This window comes from Muscardinus avellanarius (genome assembly GCF_963383645.1).
Source record: "Muscardinus avellanarius genome assembly, chromosome: 2".
In the NCBI taxonomy this organism is placed as follows: Eukaryota; Metazoa; Chordata; class Mammalia; order Rodentia; family Gliridae; genus Muscardinus; species Muscardinus avellanarius.
Window position 1 is genome coordinate 41,236,377 of NC_137787.1, and position 22,330 is coordinate 41,258,706.

The following is a 22,330-nucleotide window of genomic DNA, read 5'->3' on the forward strand; positions in this document are numbered from 1 at the left end:
ACCACTCCCATGTTGGGGAGAAAGGATGACCCCAGCCCCAGTGAAGACGCCTCAAGGAGATTGTCTTAGATATCTGATATGCATCCCATGCATCTGAGTGAGCACCATGGACTGGCACGTGGTAAATCTGAGCACCACATGATCTGACCAGAGCTTGCGTGCCAGGCAGTTAAATAAAAAGAAGACTGTGTTTGAAAGATCACCGCACCTTCAGCAACTGTGGGTCAAAGTATATGTTTTCCAAGGCCCAGTACTGGCCTGAGGTTCTGGATCCTCCTCAAGAGGGCTGCCTGTAAGAGTGGGGAGACCCAGGATTCCTAGGGCAAAGTGGGGACTGTAAGCTACCAGCAGAGAGCTGTGTGAGGTGTGTTCGCTCAGGTAGAGGGAGTCCCAGGTGAGAAGCTTCAGTGATGTAGTGGCAACCTTCCTCTGCAGCTGAGAGGGAGGCAATTTCAAACATCTGACCCAGTGAGCATGTCACCACCATGGTGCCAGTTGGCGAGTTTCTTTGGTCCTGGAGGAGGCAGAGGCAGCCACTGTGGGGACAGAAGGAGGAGACACTCTAGGCTGGGAACAGAGAAATCAGCCTTATCTCTTTACCTGCTACTGCCTCCTACAGAAGGCGGGAAGAAGCATCCATGTTAAACAGCCTTCAAGGTTTGTGGTTATTATGCTGGAACAGACATACATGATTACTGACATGAAGTTACTTTTGTTACCAAAATGCCCCAAGAGCTTTTTATTATTTGTTGGAGATTTTATCTGGGTGGCAGGAAGAGAAGAGGCCTCATAAAGGAGATTGAAATTGTTTTAGGGAAAAAGAATAGTGCTATTGTTTGATTATTCCCATGACTCACTGGCTCAATACAAAGTCACACACTTACAGTCATTGCTGTAGGAAAGAGTGACACCCAACTCTAAAGGAAAATAAACTAGAAACACAAACTCTTGTGAGGAGCTCCCATCAAGGGAGAGGGTGGAGGATGGGCATAGGTATTGTGATTGTCACCGAGCCTTCTCACTGCCATGAATACAAGTTCACAAATTTGAGTCAGAAGTTGGACATGAATCTATATTCAAAACAGAATAGACAATAAGACAAATATTGTGGTTCCAATAGAGAATGTCCCCTGGAAGGGCTCATGTAGTCACAATGCAAAATGTTCAGAGGTGAGGAGCTTTCATCAAGGGAGAGGGTGAAGATATTTAAATTCACATATATTTAAAGCATAAATATTTAAAGGATAAATATATGTGAATGTACATATCAACTTAAGCCGGGCATGGTGGCGCACGCTTGTAATCCCTGCACTTAGGAGGCAGAGACAGGAGGATCCCGCAGGTTTGAAGCCAGCCATGCTGACTTAAGAGACCCTGTTTCCAAATAAAAAAATTTTTTAAAGTATTAAAATAGGTCTGGGAGTGTAGCCCGGAGGTAGAAGGGTTTCCAGGAACTCCAGTACCACCAATATATATAAATATAAATATATAAATACATAAATATATATTTAATAAGATATAAGGTTCTAATAATGCCAAGCACTTACCAGATGCCAAAAAAATTTTTGAGCCAAACAAATGCACTGTTGAATGATGAATTTGACTCAGTGATAAAATTTAGAGTCAGGCATGGTCGTGCATGCCTAAAATTTTAGTACTTGGGAGGCTAAGACAGGAGGATCACAGGTTTGTACCAGCCTCAGCAATTCAGTGAGACTCATTGCAGCTTAGCAAGACCCTATTTCAAAATAAAAAATAAAATCAGACTAGAGATGTAGCTTAGAGATAGAATGCCCCCTGGGTTCAATCCCCAGTACCACACACACAAATTTAAATGCAGTTTACAAGTATTTGGGGGGGACTATCCTATTTTTTGGAAGGTATTTCATAGATGACAGGAGAGGAAACAAATGTAACAAATTTGAATTTCTGTGAACTAGACTTTTCTTTAGATGATTATGTTCAAACATCAACTCATTTTATTACATTTCCTTCAGCTTTTTTCTTCTTCAATATCTAAAAACTATGTTAACATATGAAATCTGTGTAAATATGCTTCCTAAATTAAAAGTCACACACACACACACACACACACACACACACACACACACACACACACACCTCTGTAATTTTTTTCTGGATGGATAGTAAGAAGAAAGAAAGATCCTCAAAAAATAACTATAAAAAAGATCCTCTTAAGTAAAGGAAGTATTCTGTATTTGTGGATTATAAGACTCAACATAGTAAAGTTGTCAGTTCTTCCCAAATTAATCTGTAGGTTCAATGAAATTCATAGGAATTTCACAGCAAGATTTTTCATAGATAAATTTTCTGAAATATATGTGGAATGGAAAAGGAACTAGAATGCTGAATCAATTTTGAAAAAGAAGAACAAAGTGGGAAAATCAATCTACCTAATCAATAATTATTATACAGCTATAGTAATCACAACTGTGAGGTGTTGGCAGGGGGTAGACACACAGATCAATAGACCAGAGTAGATAATGCGATAGACCCATACAGATATGCCCAACAGATTTTTAACAAAGATGCAAAAGCAATTCAATGGACAAAAGATAGTTTTTAACAGATGATACAAAACAATGAGAGATTCATGGGAAAATTAGAAAGTCTTGATCTAAGTCTGACATTGTATGCAAAAATCAACTCAAAATGGATCATAGACTTAAAGAACAAACATAGAACTATTAAAGATCTGTGGCTATGTACAGAGTTTTTCTTTTCTTTTCTTTTCTTTTTTTTTTTTTATTTGAGGGTCTGGGGATGGAACCCAGGGCCATTTGACCTCCGAGCTATACCATTTGACCTCCGAGCTACACCCCCTGCCCTATTTTTTATTCTTTATTTTGAAACCGGGTCTCACTGAGTTGTGGAGGGCCTCACTAAGTAGCTGAGGCTGTCCACAAACTGCGATCCTCCAGGTCTCAGCCTCCCGAATGCTGGGATTACAAGCATGCGCCACCACACCCGGCTTATATACAGTTTTTGATGTGGGAGCAGTTATTTTTAAAATTGATAAATTTATCTTCATCAAAAATAAAAACTTTGCTGGGCATAGTGGTGCATGCTTGTAATCCCCATACTAGGGAATCTGGGATTACTGAAGGATTACAGGTTCAAAGCCAGCCTCAGACACTTAGTGAGGCTCTCAGCAATTTAGTGAGATACTGTTTCCAAATAAAAAATAAAATAGGGCTGGGTGTTTAGCTCAGCAGTAGAATGTCTCCGGGTTCAATTTTCAGTACCACACAAATAAATAAGTATACATATAAATGTATAAATATATAAAAACTTTGCTTATGAAAGAGAGTGAGAGGACCAGCTGCAGGCTGGGAAGAGCCACATATATGGCCAAGGACTGGTATCCATATTATATAAAGAATTCTCAGAACTCAACAGATTAGAAAAAAATCCCTTTAGAAAATAAGTAAAATTCAGCTGGGCCTAGTGGTACATGCCCCTAATTCCAGTACTTGAGAGGCTGAGACAAGAGGATTGTAAGTTTGAGGCCAGACTTAGCAACTTTGTGAGACCTGTTTCAAAATTTAAAAACAAAACAAACAAACAAACAAACAAACAAAAACAGCTGGGGATATGGCTCAGAGGTAGAGCACCACTGTGTTCAATTTCCAGGACCAAAATAGAAAATAAGTAAGATCATTAACAGTTCAATAAAGAGGACATACATATGCAGACAAGTATATTAAAATATTTTCAACATCACTAACCATTAGAGGAATGCAAATTAAAATCAGAGTGGGGTATCACTACATACATATTAGAATAGGTAAAATAAAAAATAGCGACACCAACTGTAGATCAGTCCTGTAATGCTAGGTGCGTTATAGTATAATATGGTATGGCCACTCTGCAGAGCAGATTGGTAGTTTCTTTTTTTTGCAGAACTGGGGATTGAACCCAGTGGCATTCTACCTCTAAGCTATACCTTCAGCCCTAGTTTATTCTTTATTTTGAAACAGGGCCTCACTAACAAGCTGAGACTAGTCTTGAACCTGAAATCTTCTTTCTCAACCTCCCAAGTACTGGGATTACAAGCATACACCACCACACCCAGCTTGCAGTTTCTTAAAAAATCCTAAGCATTCAGCTTCCATATGACCCAACAATGGTACTATTGAGCATTTATCCCAGAGAAATGAAAACTCATGTTTGTCCCCAAACCCATACACACACATATGCTTATAGCAGCTTTATTTGTAATAACTAAAGACTGGAAACAATTCAGATGTGTTTCAAAGGGTGAATGGTTAAACAAACTGATTCATTTATACTGTGGAATTCTTTTCAGCAATACAAAGAAACAAATGACTGATGCACACAGCTACCTAGATGAATCTCCAGTGAGTGAAAAGAGTGAAAATGGAGTGTCCAAAGGTTGCCATACTGTATGCTCCCACTTATATTAATGAAATTACAGAGTTTTAGAAAGGAAAACAGGTGCTGTAGATTTGACGCTACGGATGAAGAGGGCGTCGGGAGGCGAGTGGCGTGGCTGTGCAAGGGCAACACGAGCATCCGTATGGTGATGAAAACGCTCTACATCTTCACTTTCATCCATCAGTATCTTGAACCAATATCCTGGCTGTGATACTATATTAAAGTTTTGCAAGATGGTCACCATTGGGGGAAACCAAGAAAAGAGTTATCTAGGATATTTATGTATTACTTATAATTGCATGTGAACCTACAATTATCTCAAAATAAGCTTACTTGGAAAATACACGTATCTAGCTGGGCACAGTGGCATACACCTGCTGTCCTAGTGCTTGGAAGACTGAAACAGGAGGATTGCGAGTTGGAAATAGGTTAGGCATGGATATTACTTTTCAGGAGAGTATCATCTAGTTTGGGAGGTAAAATGTATTCAATATAAATGTTGCTTCAAATACCACCCATAAGGTGGTAATAGGACTACATAACCATCCCCACACTGTTTTCCTGGCCCCGCCCCCTCCTGTTGTGCAGGAACTTGGCTCTGCTCCAGTTCCCCAAGTAGAACTCTATACACTGCTTTTTGGCAAGCACAGGACACCTGCAATGCCCTTCCTTTCCTCTTCCTCCTTTCTCTGGTGGAATCTACCATTGCTACTTGTACCTCACAAGCTGTTTGGTCACAGATGTCCAGTAAAGACACTGCTTTTATCACCGCCCATCCAGGCCAGTGCAGAGACTGCCGATATCTGTGCCAGTGTCTGGAGCTTACACTCCCTCCCCTTCTGCAGTGCCACTGACCACTTCCATGTATCGCCTCTTACTCCTAACAACTCAACCTTGAGTCTGGGGAGCTTGGCCCAGGCCTGGGCTGAAATACCAACTCCGCCATTACCTAGCTGCAAGGCCTATAAACACTTTACTGGACTTCTATGAATCTCCATGTCTTGCCTAATCTGTCAAATGGAAGTGAAGTATTCTGAGTCTTAAATGGGAAAATACAAGTAAATCCTCAAAAATTAAAAAAGGAACTACCATGCAGGTGAGGTGGCACACACTTGTAATCCCAGCGTTTGAGAGTCTGAGACAGGAGTGTCACCTGAGGTTCTCAGACAGCCTCAGTTACTTAGTGAGGAATTTGCAACTCAGTGAGACCCTGCTTCAAAAATAAAGAATAAAAAATAGGGCTGGGGGTGTAAAAAAATAAGCTTGGAGGTAGAATGCTCCTCCTGGGTTCCATCCCCAGTGCCGGAAAAAAAAAAAAAGAAAAAAAAAAAAAAAAAACAAGGAACGACCATGCAGTCTAGCAATCCCATGTGTAGGTATGTATACAAAGGAAACAAAATCAATATCTGAGAGAAATCTGCACTTTTATGTTCTCTGTAGCATTATGCACACTAGGCAACCTCTGGAAACAATCTAAGTGTCTGCTGATGGATGAACAGATGAATAAAATTTGAGAAATGCACACACCCTTATATAATGGATTATTACTTAGCTTTAAAAAAGAAGGAAATATTGCCATTTGTAAGAACATGGATGAATCTGGAGGACATTATGCTAAGCGAAATAAGCCAGACACAGAAAGAAACGAGTCTGTATTTTGGTTATTCCTATCATTATCCAAAATAAAGCATGCTGTCCCAGCCACAGCACAAGTGACAGGCTGTGAGAGTTCGGGGAGGGCATGGCCCATTCTGGGTTCACTGTTTAATGAAACGTGTCACTTGCCAGCATAATGCGTTTGTGATGCTTGTCCCTCTACATTCTTTAGTTTTATCACCCTGCCACTGTGTGACTGTAGGATACTAGCACAAAACCAGAAATGAATTGAATGATGGAGAGTGTGGGGAGATGTTTGAATTTAGTTTGTCAAATTGATGAATATCTCATTTTTAAAATGTGAGAGCACCCATCTTCATGATGGGTTATTTCATTTTGATGATACTGGCATCACCCACTAAATAGGAAAGTTGTAACCGACACAGTACATTGGCGCACAAGGGAAATAGACGCTGTATCTAAAATTGCGCTGCTGAATCCCATCACCATCTGGGATCAGCCATTCATAAAAGATTAAATGTGAGGGAGGTACATATCTGAATACATGTGTGTCAGTCTCTCCCATCTGTTTTAATTTTGCTTAAAATAATAACAGCTTTCTTTCCCCACTTGCTTGAATCTGTTCTGATTCTTTTAATTTTCATTAGCCAGAAGTAGTCTTTGTGGTCTTTAGCTAGCGTTTCAGTCTTAATTGAATCAGTTTAAAGTTTCTTTAAAGTTATATGTTTTATTGGCTGGGCTAGAATAACTAAACTGTTAATTGATGCTTAGAGTGGGAAATTTATCCTATAATTTAACATTTAAAGAAATGGCATCCAAAAGTAAGGGTAAGTGGGTAGGCACCAATTGTGGGGCCTCAGAACAGGCAAGCAAAATGCCTTTTTGAAGAAGGATACTTTTCCTATTGCATTTAAAAAATAATTTAAGAGTAATAGTTTTATATTCAAATCTATTATCTCCTTTTGTTTTTTTAGAGTTTTGATTATATTACCATGCCCATCAGCTTCTACATCCCTCTAACCCACCCTTACCCCTCAAAACCTCACTTTCCCTAGACAAATTAACTTGACCTTGATCCGAAGCAGAAAGTAAATTAATACAATGATTGTATAATTCAGGGTAACCTGGCAGTATTATCTAGATGAAGATTATCACGGATTCAAAGAGGTAACTCTTAAATTTGAAAATTGCTCTCAGAAGTCACCATGGAAACAGGAGACCAGTAGTATTGTTTTTCCTACTGCTATACAAAGAATTATGTATGTTGAGCAAGTGGAAGTGATCTGATGTAACACCGTGACCCTGAGTATTTTATAGGGCAGACTCCTTGCCACCGTTCCAATGTGTCTGTCACTTAGTGCAGTCAAGTATTTTACAGGGCACACCTTCAGCTGACTTAGCTCTCAGATGTGTACTTTTGTAGACAGACACATGCTAATGGACAGGAGGGTAGATACATTTTAAATAGTATGAAATCCAGGGGATCTACTGCCTTTTATTTTAGATGCTGACCTGCAGTAGTGTTAGACCTCAATCTTATATGAAGACTTATAGTTAAAGCCTATATAGAAACCATTAACATTTTATCAACAAACGAATAATGCTCTGGGAGATGAAAAATTAAGGCAGATGAGATCAGATCTAAGTTTCTGGCTTTCATTAAAATTATCTGTTATTATCTTGCATAGTATCCATTCTCTGTTTAAAAGACTTTCATTTGCAGACTATACACAATGATCACTTTTCTGTCTTTTAGCTAAGGTGGTAACAATTCAATGCAAAAAACCCTAAAAAACTAAAAAGGTTCACAGTCATGCAGGGGAATATGACATGAATTCAACCCTGGTGGTTTTCTCTGCTAAGTTGGAGTGGTATTCATTTAAATATTTGGCAACTTGGGGACTCTCACAGATACCAGGGGTAAGGTGAAATAGATAATTATCAGTATGTGCAGTAACAGCAATCCCAAGAATATTTTCCAGATGGTACTTAAAAATAAAACATTCTTTCTATTTGCATAAAATGACTGTTACTTATAGTGGCACATTTTGGTAGTTTCATTTTTTAAGATCATTGCATATTTTTGTGTGTGGTACTGGGTATTGAATCATTCTACCTCTGAGCTACACTCCCAGCCCTAGTTTTTATTCTTTATTTTGAAACATGGTCTCACTAAGTTGTGTAGGGCTTCACTCAGTAGCTGAGGCTGGCCATGAACTGTGATCCTCCTGTCTCAGCATCCCAAAAGCTGGGATTACAAGCATGTGCCACCATGCCTGGCCATTGCATATTTATTAAGAGCATACAATGAGCTGGGCATAATGGCCCACACCTGTAATTCTAATACTTGGGAGGCTGAGAGAGGAGGATCACAGGTTCAATCCAGCCTCAGTAACTTAGCAAAGCCCTCAGTGACTTAGTGAGACCCTGTTTCAAAATGAAGTGGAAACTCCCTAGTGCACATGATGTACGTTCACAAACATATCAAAGTCAATCACTAAGCAGAACACGAGAAGGAGGAAGTGGGAGGGAATTGGATGGGAAATGGAGAAGGGCTAAATGAGTAATATGTGCATGTGTGCTCTGCCATCTCGTACCCCATTAAGATGTGTGATCACAGTGCATCAATTAAAAATCATAAATTGCTGGTAACTACAATAAAAATAAGATATGTGCCATTGCACACTAAAAAAAATAAAATAGGGCTGAAAATGTAGCTCAGAGGTAGAATACCCCTGGGTTCAACCTCCAGTAACGCGCGCGCGTGCGCACACACACACACAATGTACCAGGTATTATTCACTACATAGTAGACTCAGCCTCATCCTGATGAACTTAGTGTATATTGTAAAGTGGAAGAAATACAGGAAATAAATGAATAAATTACTCTTTTGGCAATATGTTGTTTGTATAAAGACTCTTTGTTTTACTTTATTAAAACAAAGAAATCACATAACAATTTAGAGAGAAGTAAAAAGAACTGTTATGTGGTTGCAGCAGCATGGTCATTTTTTAGGAGATTATCTTTAATATTTTCTACAGTTCTTACTGAAAGTCCTAGCTGGTAAAACAAGGGGAGAAAAAGAAATAAAAGTGTGATAGACAGAATGGCAACCTAGTGATGTCCACACTCTGAATTCTGTGAATAACTATCTTACATAAACATTAAGATAGATGACAGGGTAATTGAATATACATATAATTGAAATGAATCTTTGCTTCAACTTCATACCATACATAAAACTAAACTCAAGATGAATTGATAAAGGCATAAAAGTATATACAAAGTCGGGCGTTGTGGTGCACGCTTGTAATCCCAGCATTCAGGAGGCTGAGACCTGGAGGATCACGGTTCACGGACAGCCTCAGCTACTTAGTGAGGCCCTTTGCAACTTAGTGAGACCCTATTTCAAAATAAAGGATAAAAAATTGGGCAGAGGGTGTAGCTCGGAGTTCGAATGCCTCTGGGTTCCATCCCCAGACCTGAAAAAAAAAATATATATATATATATACACACACACACATACACACACACACACACAAAGCAATGGCATTTCTACATAAATGCAATGAAAACAAATAGTATAATAATTTAAAACATATCATTTACAAAAATGTTATCATTTGTATTAGTGTCTAAAATATATTAAATGCGCTTTCATGAAAGCTACAAAACAATAAAGAAAGCCTAAAATAAATGACTTACCCTTATGAGCAAGATTACTATTTTAAAAAATCAATTGATTTTCTTTGTCCTAGCAATATGAAATAGAGAATGAAATTTTATAGTGATACCATTTATAAAAAATTACAATTTTCAGCCGGGCCTGGTGGCACACACTTGTAATCCCAGCTTTTGGGAGGCTGAGACAGGAGAATTGCAGTTCACGGACAGCCTCAGCAATTTAGTGAGGCTATTTGCAACTCAGTGAGACCCTGTTTCAAAATAAAGAATAAAAAAATAAGTCTGGAGGTATAGCTTGGAGGTAGAACTCCCCTGGGTTCCATCCCCAGTACTGGGGTGGGGGGAGGGGAGAAAGAAAGAAAAAGAAAACTAGGAATGGATCTACCATATGACCCGGCCATACCACTACTGGGTATCTTTCCAAAGGGGTTGAAACCAGAAAACTGCAGTGATATATGCATACCCTTGTTTACAACAGCACAATTCACAATAGTCAAACTATGGAACCAACCCAGGTATCCATCAACAGATAGATTACAAAATCATGGAAAATACACCTAATGGAATTCTACTCAGCAATAAAGAAAAATAAAATTACATCATTTGCAAGAAAATGGAAGGACCTAGAGAACATTATGTTAAGTGAGATTAGCCAATCACAGAGCTAAGGGTCATGTGTTTTCTTTTTTTTTTGGTGGTACTGGGGTTCCTGGAAGCCCTTCTTCCTCCGGGCTACACTCCCAGACCTATTTTTTTATATTTTTGAAACAGGGTCTCTTACGCCAGCGCCGCTGGCTTCGAACCTGCGCGATCCTCCTGTCTCCGCCTCCCAAGCGCGGGGATTACAAGCGTGCGCCACCACGCCCGGCGTATATGTTTTCTTTAATATGTGCAGGATAGGGAGTAATTGGGATACAAGAGAGACTCCAGATGATGATGAGAAACCTCAGGGGGGGCCAGGGAGGAGATATAAGGGTAGGGGTGAAGGAAGACTTAGATTCATTAATAGAAATACCACCATAGACTATGTGTATACATGTGAATATATACCAATGTTAATCCGGGTACTCTGTATTGGGGGGGGGAGGGAAATAAGGGGGGAAACCAAGAGAGCGTGTGCGTGTATATCATTATCAACATGATTTACATAATGATGTGAAACTATAATGCACCAACAAAGCACAAAATATAAAATAAATTAAAAAAGAAATAACCCCTAATGCTAAAAGAGTCTTAAATGGTCTTATCATAATACCATAATACATTATAGAAAAAAAACTCCACTTCAGTAAATGGAAAAACATATGCGTAGATTAAAAAACCTAATATGAAGAAAGCAACTCTTAAATTGATTTATAGATCATCAAGATCTCAGTAGAGTTTTTTATATATGTGCAAATTAAAAACTGATTTTTAATTTTATAAGACAATGCAAAAAGCAAAGAATATACAAGGCAATCTTGAAAAAGAAAAACCTGAGAGCTTAAAATTTCAGATATCAAAGATCAGCTATAAAGTTATAATAATGAAAACAATATGATGTTACAGCAAAGATAGATAAACTAACTGAAAGAACAGAATAGGGAATTGAAGAATCAATCCACATATATATGGTATATGGTATCCTGATTAATGATAGGGGTGGCAAAGCAGTTCATTGGGAAAGAGAATCTTTTCACTAAATGGTCATAGGTTAATTGCATAATAACATGGGAGAAAATAATTATTATTTCACCATATACAAAACACAACTCATGATGATATAGTACAGATCTATACATGAATAGTACAATAATAAGATTATTGAGACTAGGTAATAAGGTTATTAAGACCAGGTATGAGAACATCCTTAGGCCTCAGAGGAAAAAATTTCTTAAGGTACAAAATAATAAATTTTCAAAAGAAATAATTGGATATATTGGACTATATTAATGATAAAATTTTTCTTCATGAAAAGATACCATTCAAGCCTGGTGTGGTGGTGTATGCCTGTAATCCTGCTATTCAGGAGGCTGAGGCAGGAGGCTCACAAGTTTGCGGCCAGTGTGGGCAACTTAGCGAGACCCCATGTCAAAAAATGGGCAAAAAAGACTTGAACAGGCACTTCATAAAAGAAAATTTTCCCGGTAGAAAAGGCCCTTAACAGCCGGGCGTGGTGGCGCACGCTTGTAATCCCCGCGCTTGGGAGGCGGAGACAGGAGGATCGCACAGGTTCAAAGCCAGCTGTGCTGGCTTTAAGAGACTCTGTTGCCAAATAGAAGTATAAAATAGATCTGGGAGTGTAGCCCGGAGGTAGAAGGGCTTCCAGGAACCCCAGTACCACAAAAAAAAAAACAAAAACAAAAACAAAAAAAAACAAACAACAAAAAAAAACCACCCTTGGGTTCAACTCCCATTAAAAAAGAAAAAAGAAAAAAAAGAAAAGGCCCTTAACGTTAATAGTCACCTGGGAGATACAAGTTAGAACCACAGTGTGCAGTAGTGCTCTGTTGCTGCCATAATAAATTGCTACAGATTTAGTGGATTAAAACAACACAAATTTATTTTCTTACAGTTCTGTAGATTACAAATCTAATATGGATCTCAGGTCAAAGCGAGCAAAGGCTGGAGAGAATGAGAAATTGGACAGATAAGCATTGCCCGGGAGGGAGCCTTGCATTGCTAAAGGCCAGCGTAAACACACTGGAGTGGAGGAGGGTTTATATTGACCCAAAGAACTGCTATACCTCAGTCTAATGCTACCTGAACCCGTATCTCTCCCATATACCGAAGCTTCCAAACCTCCATTATCAGATATAAAATACTGGGTGAGATTTTTATCTGATTAGTCTCTATGACTAGTTACCCTTTTTCAGCACACATAGCCATGCCAATATTTAAAAGATAGCAGTATAGCTGAAACCAGATTATTATTGGAGAGTGGAATAGAAAGACTAAAGGGATATTTTAAAATGACCACATTTCAGGTTGTTTTCTGGCTATAAAAATAACATGTACTTAATTGTAGACATTTTGGAAACTTCATAGAAACATAAAAAGAAAATTGGCAGTGACCCCACCACCCAGAGATAACCATGGTTAACATTTTTCTTGTTTTCTTCCAGTCTTTTCCCTCACGGGTATGTGCATGTGTGTGAGTAAGCGTTTGTGTGTCAGAGTGGCTGTATTATCTCAATTCCTTAAAAAATGATAATGGCAACAGGAAGCCATTTTTAAAAAAGGAATTCATTTAGTTTATTAGTTAGGAGCGAAGCATCCAGGCATCAATGTAATTTAAACTTCAGCACAAGAAAAAAATTTATGTGGAACTTGGCTAAAAGAGATGAATTGGGGCCATCTGGTTTTAATCCTTCCTTTACCAGCTGAGCCGAGACACTCACCTTCTCTCCAATCTCTACTTCCCATACTGTTTGGCAGAGCTAGCTGTACCCTGGCATGGTTACCAAAACAAATTAATGCTTCTTAAGTCTGCTTGTAATTAATAACTCCCGACAGAACATGAGTCTTCTGTAGTCTTGGAATCTTGCCTAATTTTCTCTAAGATAAGTAATTAGATTCTGAGGACAGAGAAAGCCCTTTCCTCTGAGCATCTGCTGAACAGCCTGCATCTGTAATACGGGTAAGATGATTAAAATCTGAAAATGGCTGAAGGTTTTCTCATGTGTCACAACACTGAAGATATTTATTGCACCCCATCTTCCATGCCTAGCACTTCCCAAAACAAGAAAAGATTTCCGATGGATCAAAAAGGCTGTACCTGAAGTCATTCAGAGGGTTTGCATAACATCTGTTGTCTATCTTATTCTTCATTCCACTCTAGCAGTCAAATTAGATGTGAAGGCTGAGTTTTTCACTAGCTGAGTGCCGTCAAGTTGATGATATGGTTTCCTGTGGAACCTGGTCTGTTCCCTAATGGATCAGGGCTCACTAACTGTTAAGAAACTATGTTAGGACACTCCATAGGTATTCTATTTGGCAACTTGTCCTATTTTGTGTATTTATTGCAGAACTGGAAATTGAACCCAAGGGAATTCTACCTCTGAGCTAAACCCCCAGCCCTACTTTTTTATTCTTTATTTTGAAACAGAGTCTCACTAAGTTGCAGAGGGCCTCACTAGTAACTGAGGCTGGCCATGAACCTACAATCCTCTTGTTTTAGCCTCCTAAATACTGAGATTATAAACACGTGTCACCATGCCTGGATAACTTGTCCTATTTTGAAGCTCTACGTCAGAGCTCTGTGCTTCCTGGGTGGTAATCTCTTCCAAAACTTCAAAAAGAATAATTTTTTTAGTTAGGTTTTATGTATTTATTCAGAAGGTGATTCAACTGTAGAATAAAGTTCTTTTAGTATTATGAAATCCAATGTTTTAAAATATTTTTCTTGGTAACTCTGTATATTGTAACCTTTATTATCCTTAAGAGATCTTCTTAGAAGTTTTCTATGCATTCAGGTGTTTTGCATGATGACTGGTGTGATCGGCAATAAAGATTGCAATGAAATAGTAGCTATGATCATAACCCTCTCATAATCTAAACACAACAGGGTTTTTTTTTTTCTGTACAGACAGCCATGAAGTTATCAGGGAGTAACTATCCATCTGAAAGAAACTGACCATCTTTCCCTTGATCAATTAGTATGTCCAGTTGAGAACCTGGATAGGACTTCACAAGATGAGTGGCATCATAAGCCTTCCAGTGACTTTGATCTGTTCCCAAATATCCACTAAAGGCTATTTCTCCCCAGAGCACTCACTGGGTTGCAAATTGGAGCAAATGCTGACACCGATTTGTATTTACCAGGATTTGTCAAAGCATGAATCAGAGCTCCAAATGGAGTGCCCCAAAATAGATATCCTTTGGAGGGTCCACTGGAAAATGGGCATTTATGAGTTGAGGAAGCTCTTCCATTACTTTGGCACACATTCTGTAGTCAGTTTTCCAAGACTCCTCAGTGGTAGTCACGTAACACCCAACACTGGTGCTGAAGTCCCAGCTCTCGTCTTTGCCTTTAACATTGCAGCCACGGGGGCTTGTATCTGGGGCATTGACGACAAGGCCATGTTCTGAGGAGCCCAATGATAACCAGGTTTTGATATAAAATTTTGTTCTGTTCAAGTTAGACCAGACAGTCAGTATAGTGCAGGGCATTTTCCACTTTCTGCTTTTGGTGGTGAGTAGATGGCAAATTTTATTTCACAATTCAGCTCAACAATGTCATGTTCAAAAACTTTCTGCAATCCCTCAAAGCACTTGTTGCTAAAAATCTGCTTTAATGTCATTCTCCCGTCCAATTGTTACTTGCTTTGTTGTCTGCGGCAGAAGGCTGAGGATCCTTGGTGGTGGAGGAGGCAGTGGGGCCAAAGGGACTAATTCTTAAATTCACTTTTATTCCACTTCTTTAAAGAAGGGGTTTCCCAACCCTGGCATGTTTCTTGTTGGGGGGGGGGTTCTATGCATTATAAGATGAAGAGTAACATCTGTGGCCTTTACTCATTAGGTGCCAGTAGCAACCCAACCTACTCTCCCTCAAGTTTTTACAGTAAAAAATGGCTCCAGATAATGCCAAATGTCCACAGGGTTCACCGCACCCTGGATGAGAATCTCTGTTCTAGAGAAGAGCATGCACATCTCAGTGGTATCAGTGCAATAAAATAGATCTGTATTTACTGGTAAGATGTAGCTGGGATTCCAAGCTAGTACCATTCATTCTAGTCTTCGTCAAAGTTACTAGTAAATAATTAAGAAGGCACAGGTAGAGGAGAGTTGATTGAATACACATCCCGATTTAACCAAGCTGGTACCTCCAGCTGATGTGCTAGATGCTTATGAGTTTGAAACAGAGGGTTTAAGTATTTGGGGAGCATTATCACTCTAAAGAATAAGAAAGGGGGATGGGAAATTCCACCGCAGTGTTCTCAGCCCTGGGGCTCAGCTCTACTTCTGGGAGTGCTGCACATGTACAGAGCTCGGCACAGCTGGGAGTGATCAAGGAGGACCTATATTCTCTGTAGCTGAGAACTTTAAAAAAAAACACACACACAATTTGCCATCTCACCAACAGAAAGAAGCTCTAGTATACTTTCTTTGGCCCCATTTAACATTCTGTAATTATTTGGGGGAGAGGGTGTTTAATTGCAACAAAGGATGTTATGAATTTGGAATGTGGGAGAAGCAGATTGCTTTGGTATTGATGACCAAGAGGTGTCCTGACCAAGAGACTGCCAGATTGGAGTAGAAGAAAAAGCCGTATGGGCTCTCAGTGTTCATGGGAGATTGGTCATAATACTTTCTGTGGATATCTAAATCCATGAATGCATATGTCTTTTATATAATATGGCATAGTATTTTCAAATAACCTACACACATCCTCCTGTATTCTTTAAATTATCTCTAGATTACTTATAATACCTAATAGAATGTAATTGCATCATAAATAGTTGTTAAGCTGTATTGTGTAGAGAACAATAGCAAGTAAAATAGTCTATAAATGTTCAGTATAGATGAAAACCTTTAAAATATTTTTGTTCTGCTTTTGGCTGAATCTGTGAATGAGGAACTCAGAGATAAAAACAGATGATTTCATATGTTAAAACAGAAAGAGTACCTCAAGGATCCTTTCTCTTCTTTGATTGAAATCACTGCTAAGGCCATGCATGGTGGCACATGCCTGTAATCCTAGTACTTGGGAGGCTGAGACAGGAGGATCACAGCTTCAAAACCAGCCTCAGCAACTTAGTAAGACCCTCAACAACCTAGTGAGAGTCTGTTTCAAAAAATTCTTAAAAGGGGTTGGAATGTAGTTTAGAAATGAAAAGCCTCTGGGTTCAATTCTCAGTACCACAAAAAAAATTACTGCAAAAGTAAAGATTCAGAAAAGCATTCATAAAGCATAGAAACATGGGGCATGTTTAACCTGAAAATATGAAAGTTAAATAAACAGCAAAATGTTACTTCAACATCTTAGCTATTAAATATTAGCATCTGGTTACATGGACATTATTGGAAGGTAAATAAGGATTTCTTGCCACCAGGCATGTAGATAACAGCAGTTACTCTTTAGAGTGGGGTGCTATGAACTTATAAGTGTGAGAAAATCCTTTTAACATTAATGACTATAAGATGGAAATTTTTAATGATTGGGAATAGGTATATTTGGGATAACAATGTAAGAATATTTTTATAACTTGCAGGAAATCTGTAGAAAATATTTATTCACTTAGCCAAAAGTAAAGGTTAAGATTTGAATTCTTAAAGGAATAGCAAGAAGTATATTAAAAAACTCATTGTGAATGTGTGATGGTCTTTTGTTTGTTTGTTTTCTCTTAGATTCAGAAATTTTATTTCCAGAAGGCTTTATTGTAGACATTTGAATAATTCACTGAAATCATTCTTAAATCAGTCCTCTTCCCTAGCCTCAGAAATCCTTTTAGAAAAGGTTGCATGTAAGTCTTTCTCTAAGTTCCTATGAAGTATGTTGAATATCTATCCTTAGTAGAAACATTGTGGCACTAGTCCTATTAAAAATAATAAATTATTTCTTCCATAGTTAATAGTGGTTATTGGTAATAGGAACAAACCGTGCCATTACTGAAATGGTCTTTTTTTAAGTCCAGTTTAGACATATTCCAAGAATAGTTGAGAATAAATTTTAAAGTCCAAGCAGATATATTCCATGGTATTTTGTGTCTATAACATTTATAGAAGGTTGTCTTTTAGTGTTCATCTTAAAATAGCAATTCTAATACCTTTGTTTTCCAAATGGAGATAAATGTTTAAAGAGATTTTAATAGTCTTATAGAGACAGTTATATTTATATTCATAGATAGCTATGAATAGTTTTTTTGTGGTACTGGGGTTGAACTCAAGAGCATCCCATCTCTGTGCTATATCCCTAGCCTTTTATTTTTTTGTTTTGAAACAGAGTCTTACTAAGTTGCTGAGAGCCTAAGTTGCTGACACTAGCTTTAAACCTGCAAGCCTCCTGTCTCAGCTTCCCAAGTTACTCCCAAGTATAAATTACAGGTGTGTGCACTGTACCTGGCCTAAAATATTTCTAAGGCTAAGTTTTATTCTTTATTTTTCATAAGTTGAAATTCACCTTTGCAAAATTAATGGAAAAGATGAAGCCTTGTTATTGTCTAAGCATTTTCCTTTGAAAACTTACATTTTCCTTTACTTACAAAGGATGAGCACGGTAAAGATTTCAAAAGTTGTAGGAGAGTAATATTCATTTTAGAAAATGTGCTTGCTATTGGAAGAAAAATTGAAAGACAGGTGCACTACTCCATCTCAGCATGAAAGAACAGCTGGAAATAACCACAGAGCTATTTTTAATGAAGGAGAGACAGTTTCCTTTTCTCTTTGAGGGTTCAGTAACCAGCTCCTTGGAGAATGACTGTTTTGATGAGCCTCGAAAATATAAACTTAGAGATAGGGTTGAATAATGCTGAAAATGATGAACTAAAACCCAGTAAAGCATATCTGCAGGCACCATACCTCAAGCTACTCTAAAATTTGATTTAAATTGCTGGAAAGATTTTGCCAATTATAAATCAAAAGCCTTAATATTCTGCTTCTTGCAACTCATCATCAGGAAATCATGATGAATATTCATAAAGATTCAGCCATGCAAATGTTTATAGCTGTTAATACCAATAATAATAATGACACTAAGAAGGGACAATCTAAAAGCTCAACAATAAGGAAGAAAGCTAAATTACTGACACATCATTGCACTGATTTATTGGAATGCTATATAGTCATTAAAATGACATTAGAAAAGAATATTTAATACATGAAAAATATTCATTGCATATTAAGCATGAAAATAAAATTATAAATTGATGCATACATCATGATTTATGCATGTTTATGGGCTGTAGTGTGACCAGTAGGGCATAAAAATAAAATGTTAACTCATTACCTCTGGCTATTTTGTCTTATGAGTCATGTTATTTCTTTTTTATCTATATTTTAAAGTTTTCTTAATTTATTTTAATTCATGCACTAAGACAAATATATCAAACCTCTTCTCTGAGACAAATACCATTCCAAAGTCAAGCGCCATGTTAAATAAGAAATCCCTTCTTGAGTACATCTTATCTAAAAGTTATATTTTAGATTCAGTGGTAAGTGGCTTTGTTGAGCAGTATGATGGTCATTCTCTGGAGAAGAATGAAATAAAATAGAAGATGCAGAAACTTATAGCCAGTTGATTTTCAATAAAGGAGCTAAAAACATATGTTGGAGAGGAGCTGGGCGTGGTGGCGCACGCTTGTAATCCCTGCACTTGGGAGGCTGAGACAGGAGGATCACACGTTTGAAGCCAGCCTCAGCTACTTAGTGAGGCTCTCAGCAACTTAGTGAGACCCTGTTTCCAAAGAAAATATATAAAAAAAAAGCTCTGGGAGTATAGCCCGGAGGTAGGAAGCCTCTGGATTCCACCCCCAGTACCAACAAAACAAAAACAAAAACAAAAACATATGTTGGAGAAAAGACAGCCTTTCAATAAATGGTGCTGGGAAAACTGTATGTCCATATGTAGAAGAATGAAATTAGATCCCAATCTCTTATCCTGCGCAAAGACCAGCTGAAGATGGACCAAAGACCAAAAACTCTGCAATTTCTAGAAAAAGGAATAGGATCAACTCTCCAACATAGAGAGAGTGGTAGAGAGTTCTTCAAAAAGACCCCTCGAGCTCAGAAATAAAACCAGGAGTCAAAGGGAATGGCTTCTAGTTGAAAGGCTTCTGCTCAGCAAAGGAAACCATCAGGAGTCTGAAGAGAGAGAGGCTACAGAATGGAGGAGATCTGTGTCAGCGACTCCTCTGATAGAGGACTAATATCTAGAATATATAGAGAACTGTAAGAAACTTAGCCCTGGGAAAACAACCCTGTCTAAAAACAGGCAATTGAACTGAATAGACACTCTCAAAAGAAGAAATCCAAATGACTAATAAATATATGAAAAAATGGTCAGCATCATTAGCAATCAGGGAAATGCAAATAAAAACTACACTGAAGCTGTGTGTATTGGCACACACTTGTAAGCCCAGCATTTGGGAGGCTGAGACAGGAGGATCATGGTTTGCAAGACAGCCTCAGCTGCTTAGTGAGGCCATTTGCAACTCAGTGAGACTCTGTTTCAAAATAAAGAATATATAATAGGGCTGGGGGTGTAGCTCGGAGGTATAATGCCTCTGGGTTCAATCCCCAGTTCTGAAAGAAAAGAAAAAAAACACTGAAATTGCACTTAACTCCAGTTAAAATGGCAATCATCAAGAATACAGACATAGCTGGGTATGGTGACAAACATTCGTAATCCCAATACACGGAAGATTGAGACAGGAGAATCACAGGATTGTGGCCAGTCTTAACAACTTAGTGAGGCCCTCTGCAATTTAGTGAAACCCTTTTTCAAAATGAATAATAAAAAATAAGGCTGGGCATGTAGCTCGGAGGTAGAATGCCCCTGGGTTCAATACCTAGTACTGCCAAAAATAATAAAAATAAATAATAAATACATAAATACATAAATAAATAAATACAATAATAAATGCTGGTGAGGATGTAGGGAAAAGGGAACTCATACACTGTTGGTAGAACTGGTAGAAAGAAAATAGGAAACAAATGAGAATTCGATTGAGGACAGTGATCAGTAGAATAGTAAAAGGGGGTGGGAGGAGGGCATTGTGGAGGTGAAAGGGAAGACATGATGAAAGAAACAGTTCAGCCGGGCGTGGTGGCACACGCTTGTAATCCCAGCATTCGGGAGGCTGAGACCTGAGGATCGCGGTTAGTGGACAGCCTCAGCTACTTAGTGAGGCCCTCTGCAACTCAGTGAGACCCAGTTTCAAAAATAAAAAAAAAATAAAATAAAATAGGGCAGGAGGTGTAGCTCAGAGGTCAAATGCCCCTGGGTACCACCCCCAGCCCCACAAAAAAAAAAAAAAAAAAGGAAAGAAAGAAAGAAAGAGTTTAAATTCTGAGCCAGGCATGGTGGCACAAGTGTGTGCCACAAGTGTGTGCCCCCATGCCTGTAATCCCAGCATTCGGGAGGCTAAGACAGGAAGGATCACGGTTCCCGGACAGTCTCAGCTACTACTTAGTGAGGTCCTTTGCAGCTCAGTGAGACCCTGTTTCAAAATAAAGAATAAAAAAATAGGGCTGGGGGTATAGCTCAGAGGTAGAATGTCCCTGGGTTCCATCCCCAGTACCGCAAAAAACAAAAAAAATTCTGCTATGCTCAAGTATGAAAGTATCATGACCAATATTATTTTTATATGCAGGAAGGAGTGGGTAACAGGATGGGACTTGGAGGAAACACACCAACACCTATTTGTGTGATTGTATGACTCTGATACTCACTACCATGTATGATTACAATACACTAATAAACATCTAAAGATAAAAACTACACTGAGGTTCCATATAACCTCAGTTAGAATAGCAATTGTCTCCATCCTGATTTCCATAGTGATTGTACTAATTTAAAATCCTATCATAAAGTGTCCTTTTGCCCCCACGCCACCATTTCTTGTTGTTTGTATTCTTTCCTTTTTTTTTTTTTTTTTTTTTGCGGGGCTGGGGGAATGAGGAAGGAAGGAAAAAAGGAGGAAGGAGGGAAGGGAAGGAAAGAAAGATCCCGTTTTGGTTCAAGCTCTGCAGCTATGAAATTGTCAAGACCTTTGGTAATTCTTTTTGCATTTTAATAAAATCCACCATTAATATTTAATTTTAATAATTTTAAGTTAATCTTTCCAATTTGGCACCCTCCCTCAGCACAAACTTGGAAACTTATTTCAAAGCTCTTATGGTGAATAAATGTTAATTTTTTTACACAGGCATAAAATTTCCTTTTTCAAGCTCTTTTATGACACGGCATAGTGTGTGTGTGTAAACTACTTATGGATTGATGGCTTTCTTTAAAACTTTGACACCAGGTAAAAGCTCATTAGAATTAGGGGGATATTTATCAGGCTCATGGCACTTTTTTGCATGCCCTTAAAAACTGATCATCGTAGATAAAAGCAAGGCACCCTACTGAGGAAAACGTTCATTATGAGCCAGACTTTAAAACTAGAATATACAATTGGAAGCTGCAGGAGCTCGTGTGCAATTCAGCACTTAAGTCTTTATAAACCACTCAGGCAATTTCAGAATTATTTGGTATTGTAAGAGAAATTCAGAAAAAAGTCTTTCTGCTGTTAAAGCACATAGAGAAGTGTCCCAAGATTTTTAAGTATGTGGCTATTGCCATTGTTCTTATTTAATAAGTAAAATTCCAAGGAATATAATGAGTAAGTGAAAAGAAAATATCCTACAAATTGTGGTCTTGTTCTTTTAAGATAAGCTTTCTTTGTTTTAAACTTATCACTGATCCCTTCACTTAAAAAAAAATCTAAACCTGAAACCTCACTTCCATCACAATGGCTTTAATCTTTGGCACTAGATTTTGTTAATAAATCACTCTTTTCTAACAGAAAACTTCATGAATTTGATCATCAGAAGTAAAATTAGTAGAGCCGGGCGTGGTGGCACACACTTGTAATCCCAGCATTTGGGAGGCTGAGACAGGATTACCTGAGGTTCTTGGACAGCCTCCAG

The 22,330-nt window shown here is 38.2% G+C and overlaps 1 protein-coding gene and 1 pseudogene across 2 annotated transcripts in view; one reads left to right on the plus strand and one right to left on the minus strand.

Annotated features, from left to right (window-relative positions):
- ANKRD44 (ankyrin repeat domain 44) overlaps positions 1–22,330 on the plus strand; it is a gene marked incomplete at both ends in the record, with an annotated part of 322,519 nt that overhangs the window by 234,320 nt on the left and 65,869 nt on the right. The gene's annotated exons all lie outside the window — the stretch shown is intronic.
- Positions 14,164–15,003, minus strand: LOC308279725 (S-formylglutathione hydrolase-like; annotated as a pseudogene). The gene has a single exon. The product of its transcript is annotated as an S-formylglutathione hydrolase-like (transcript).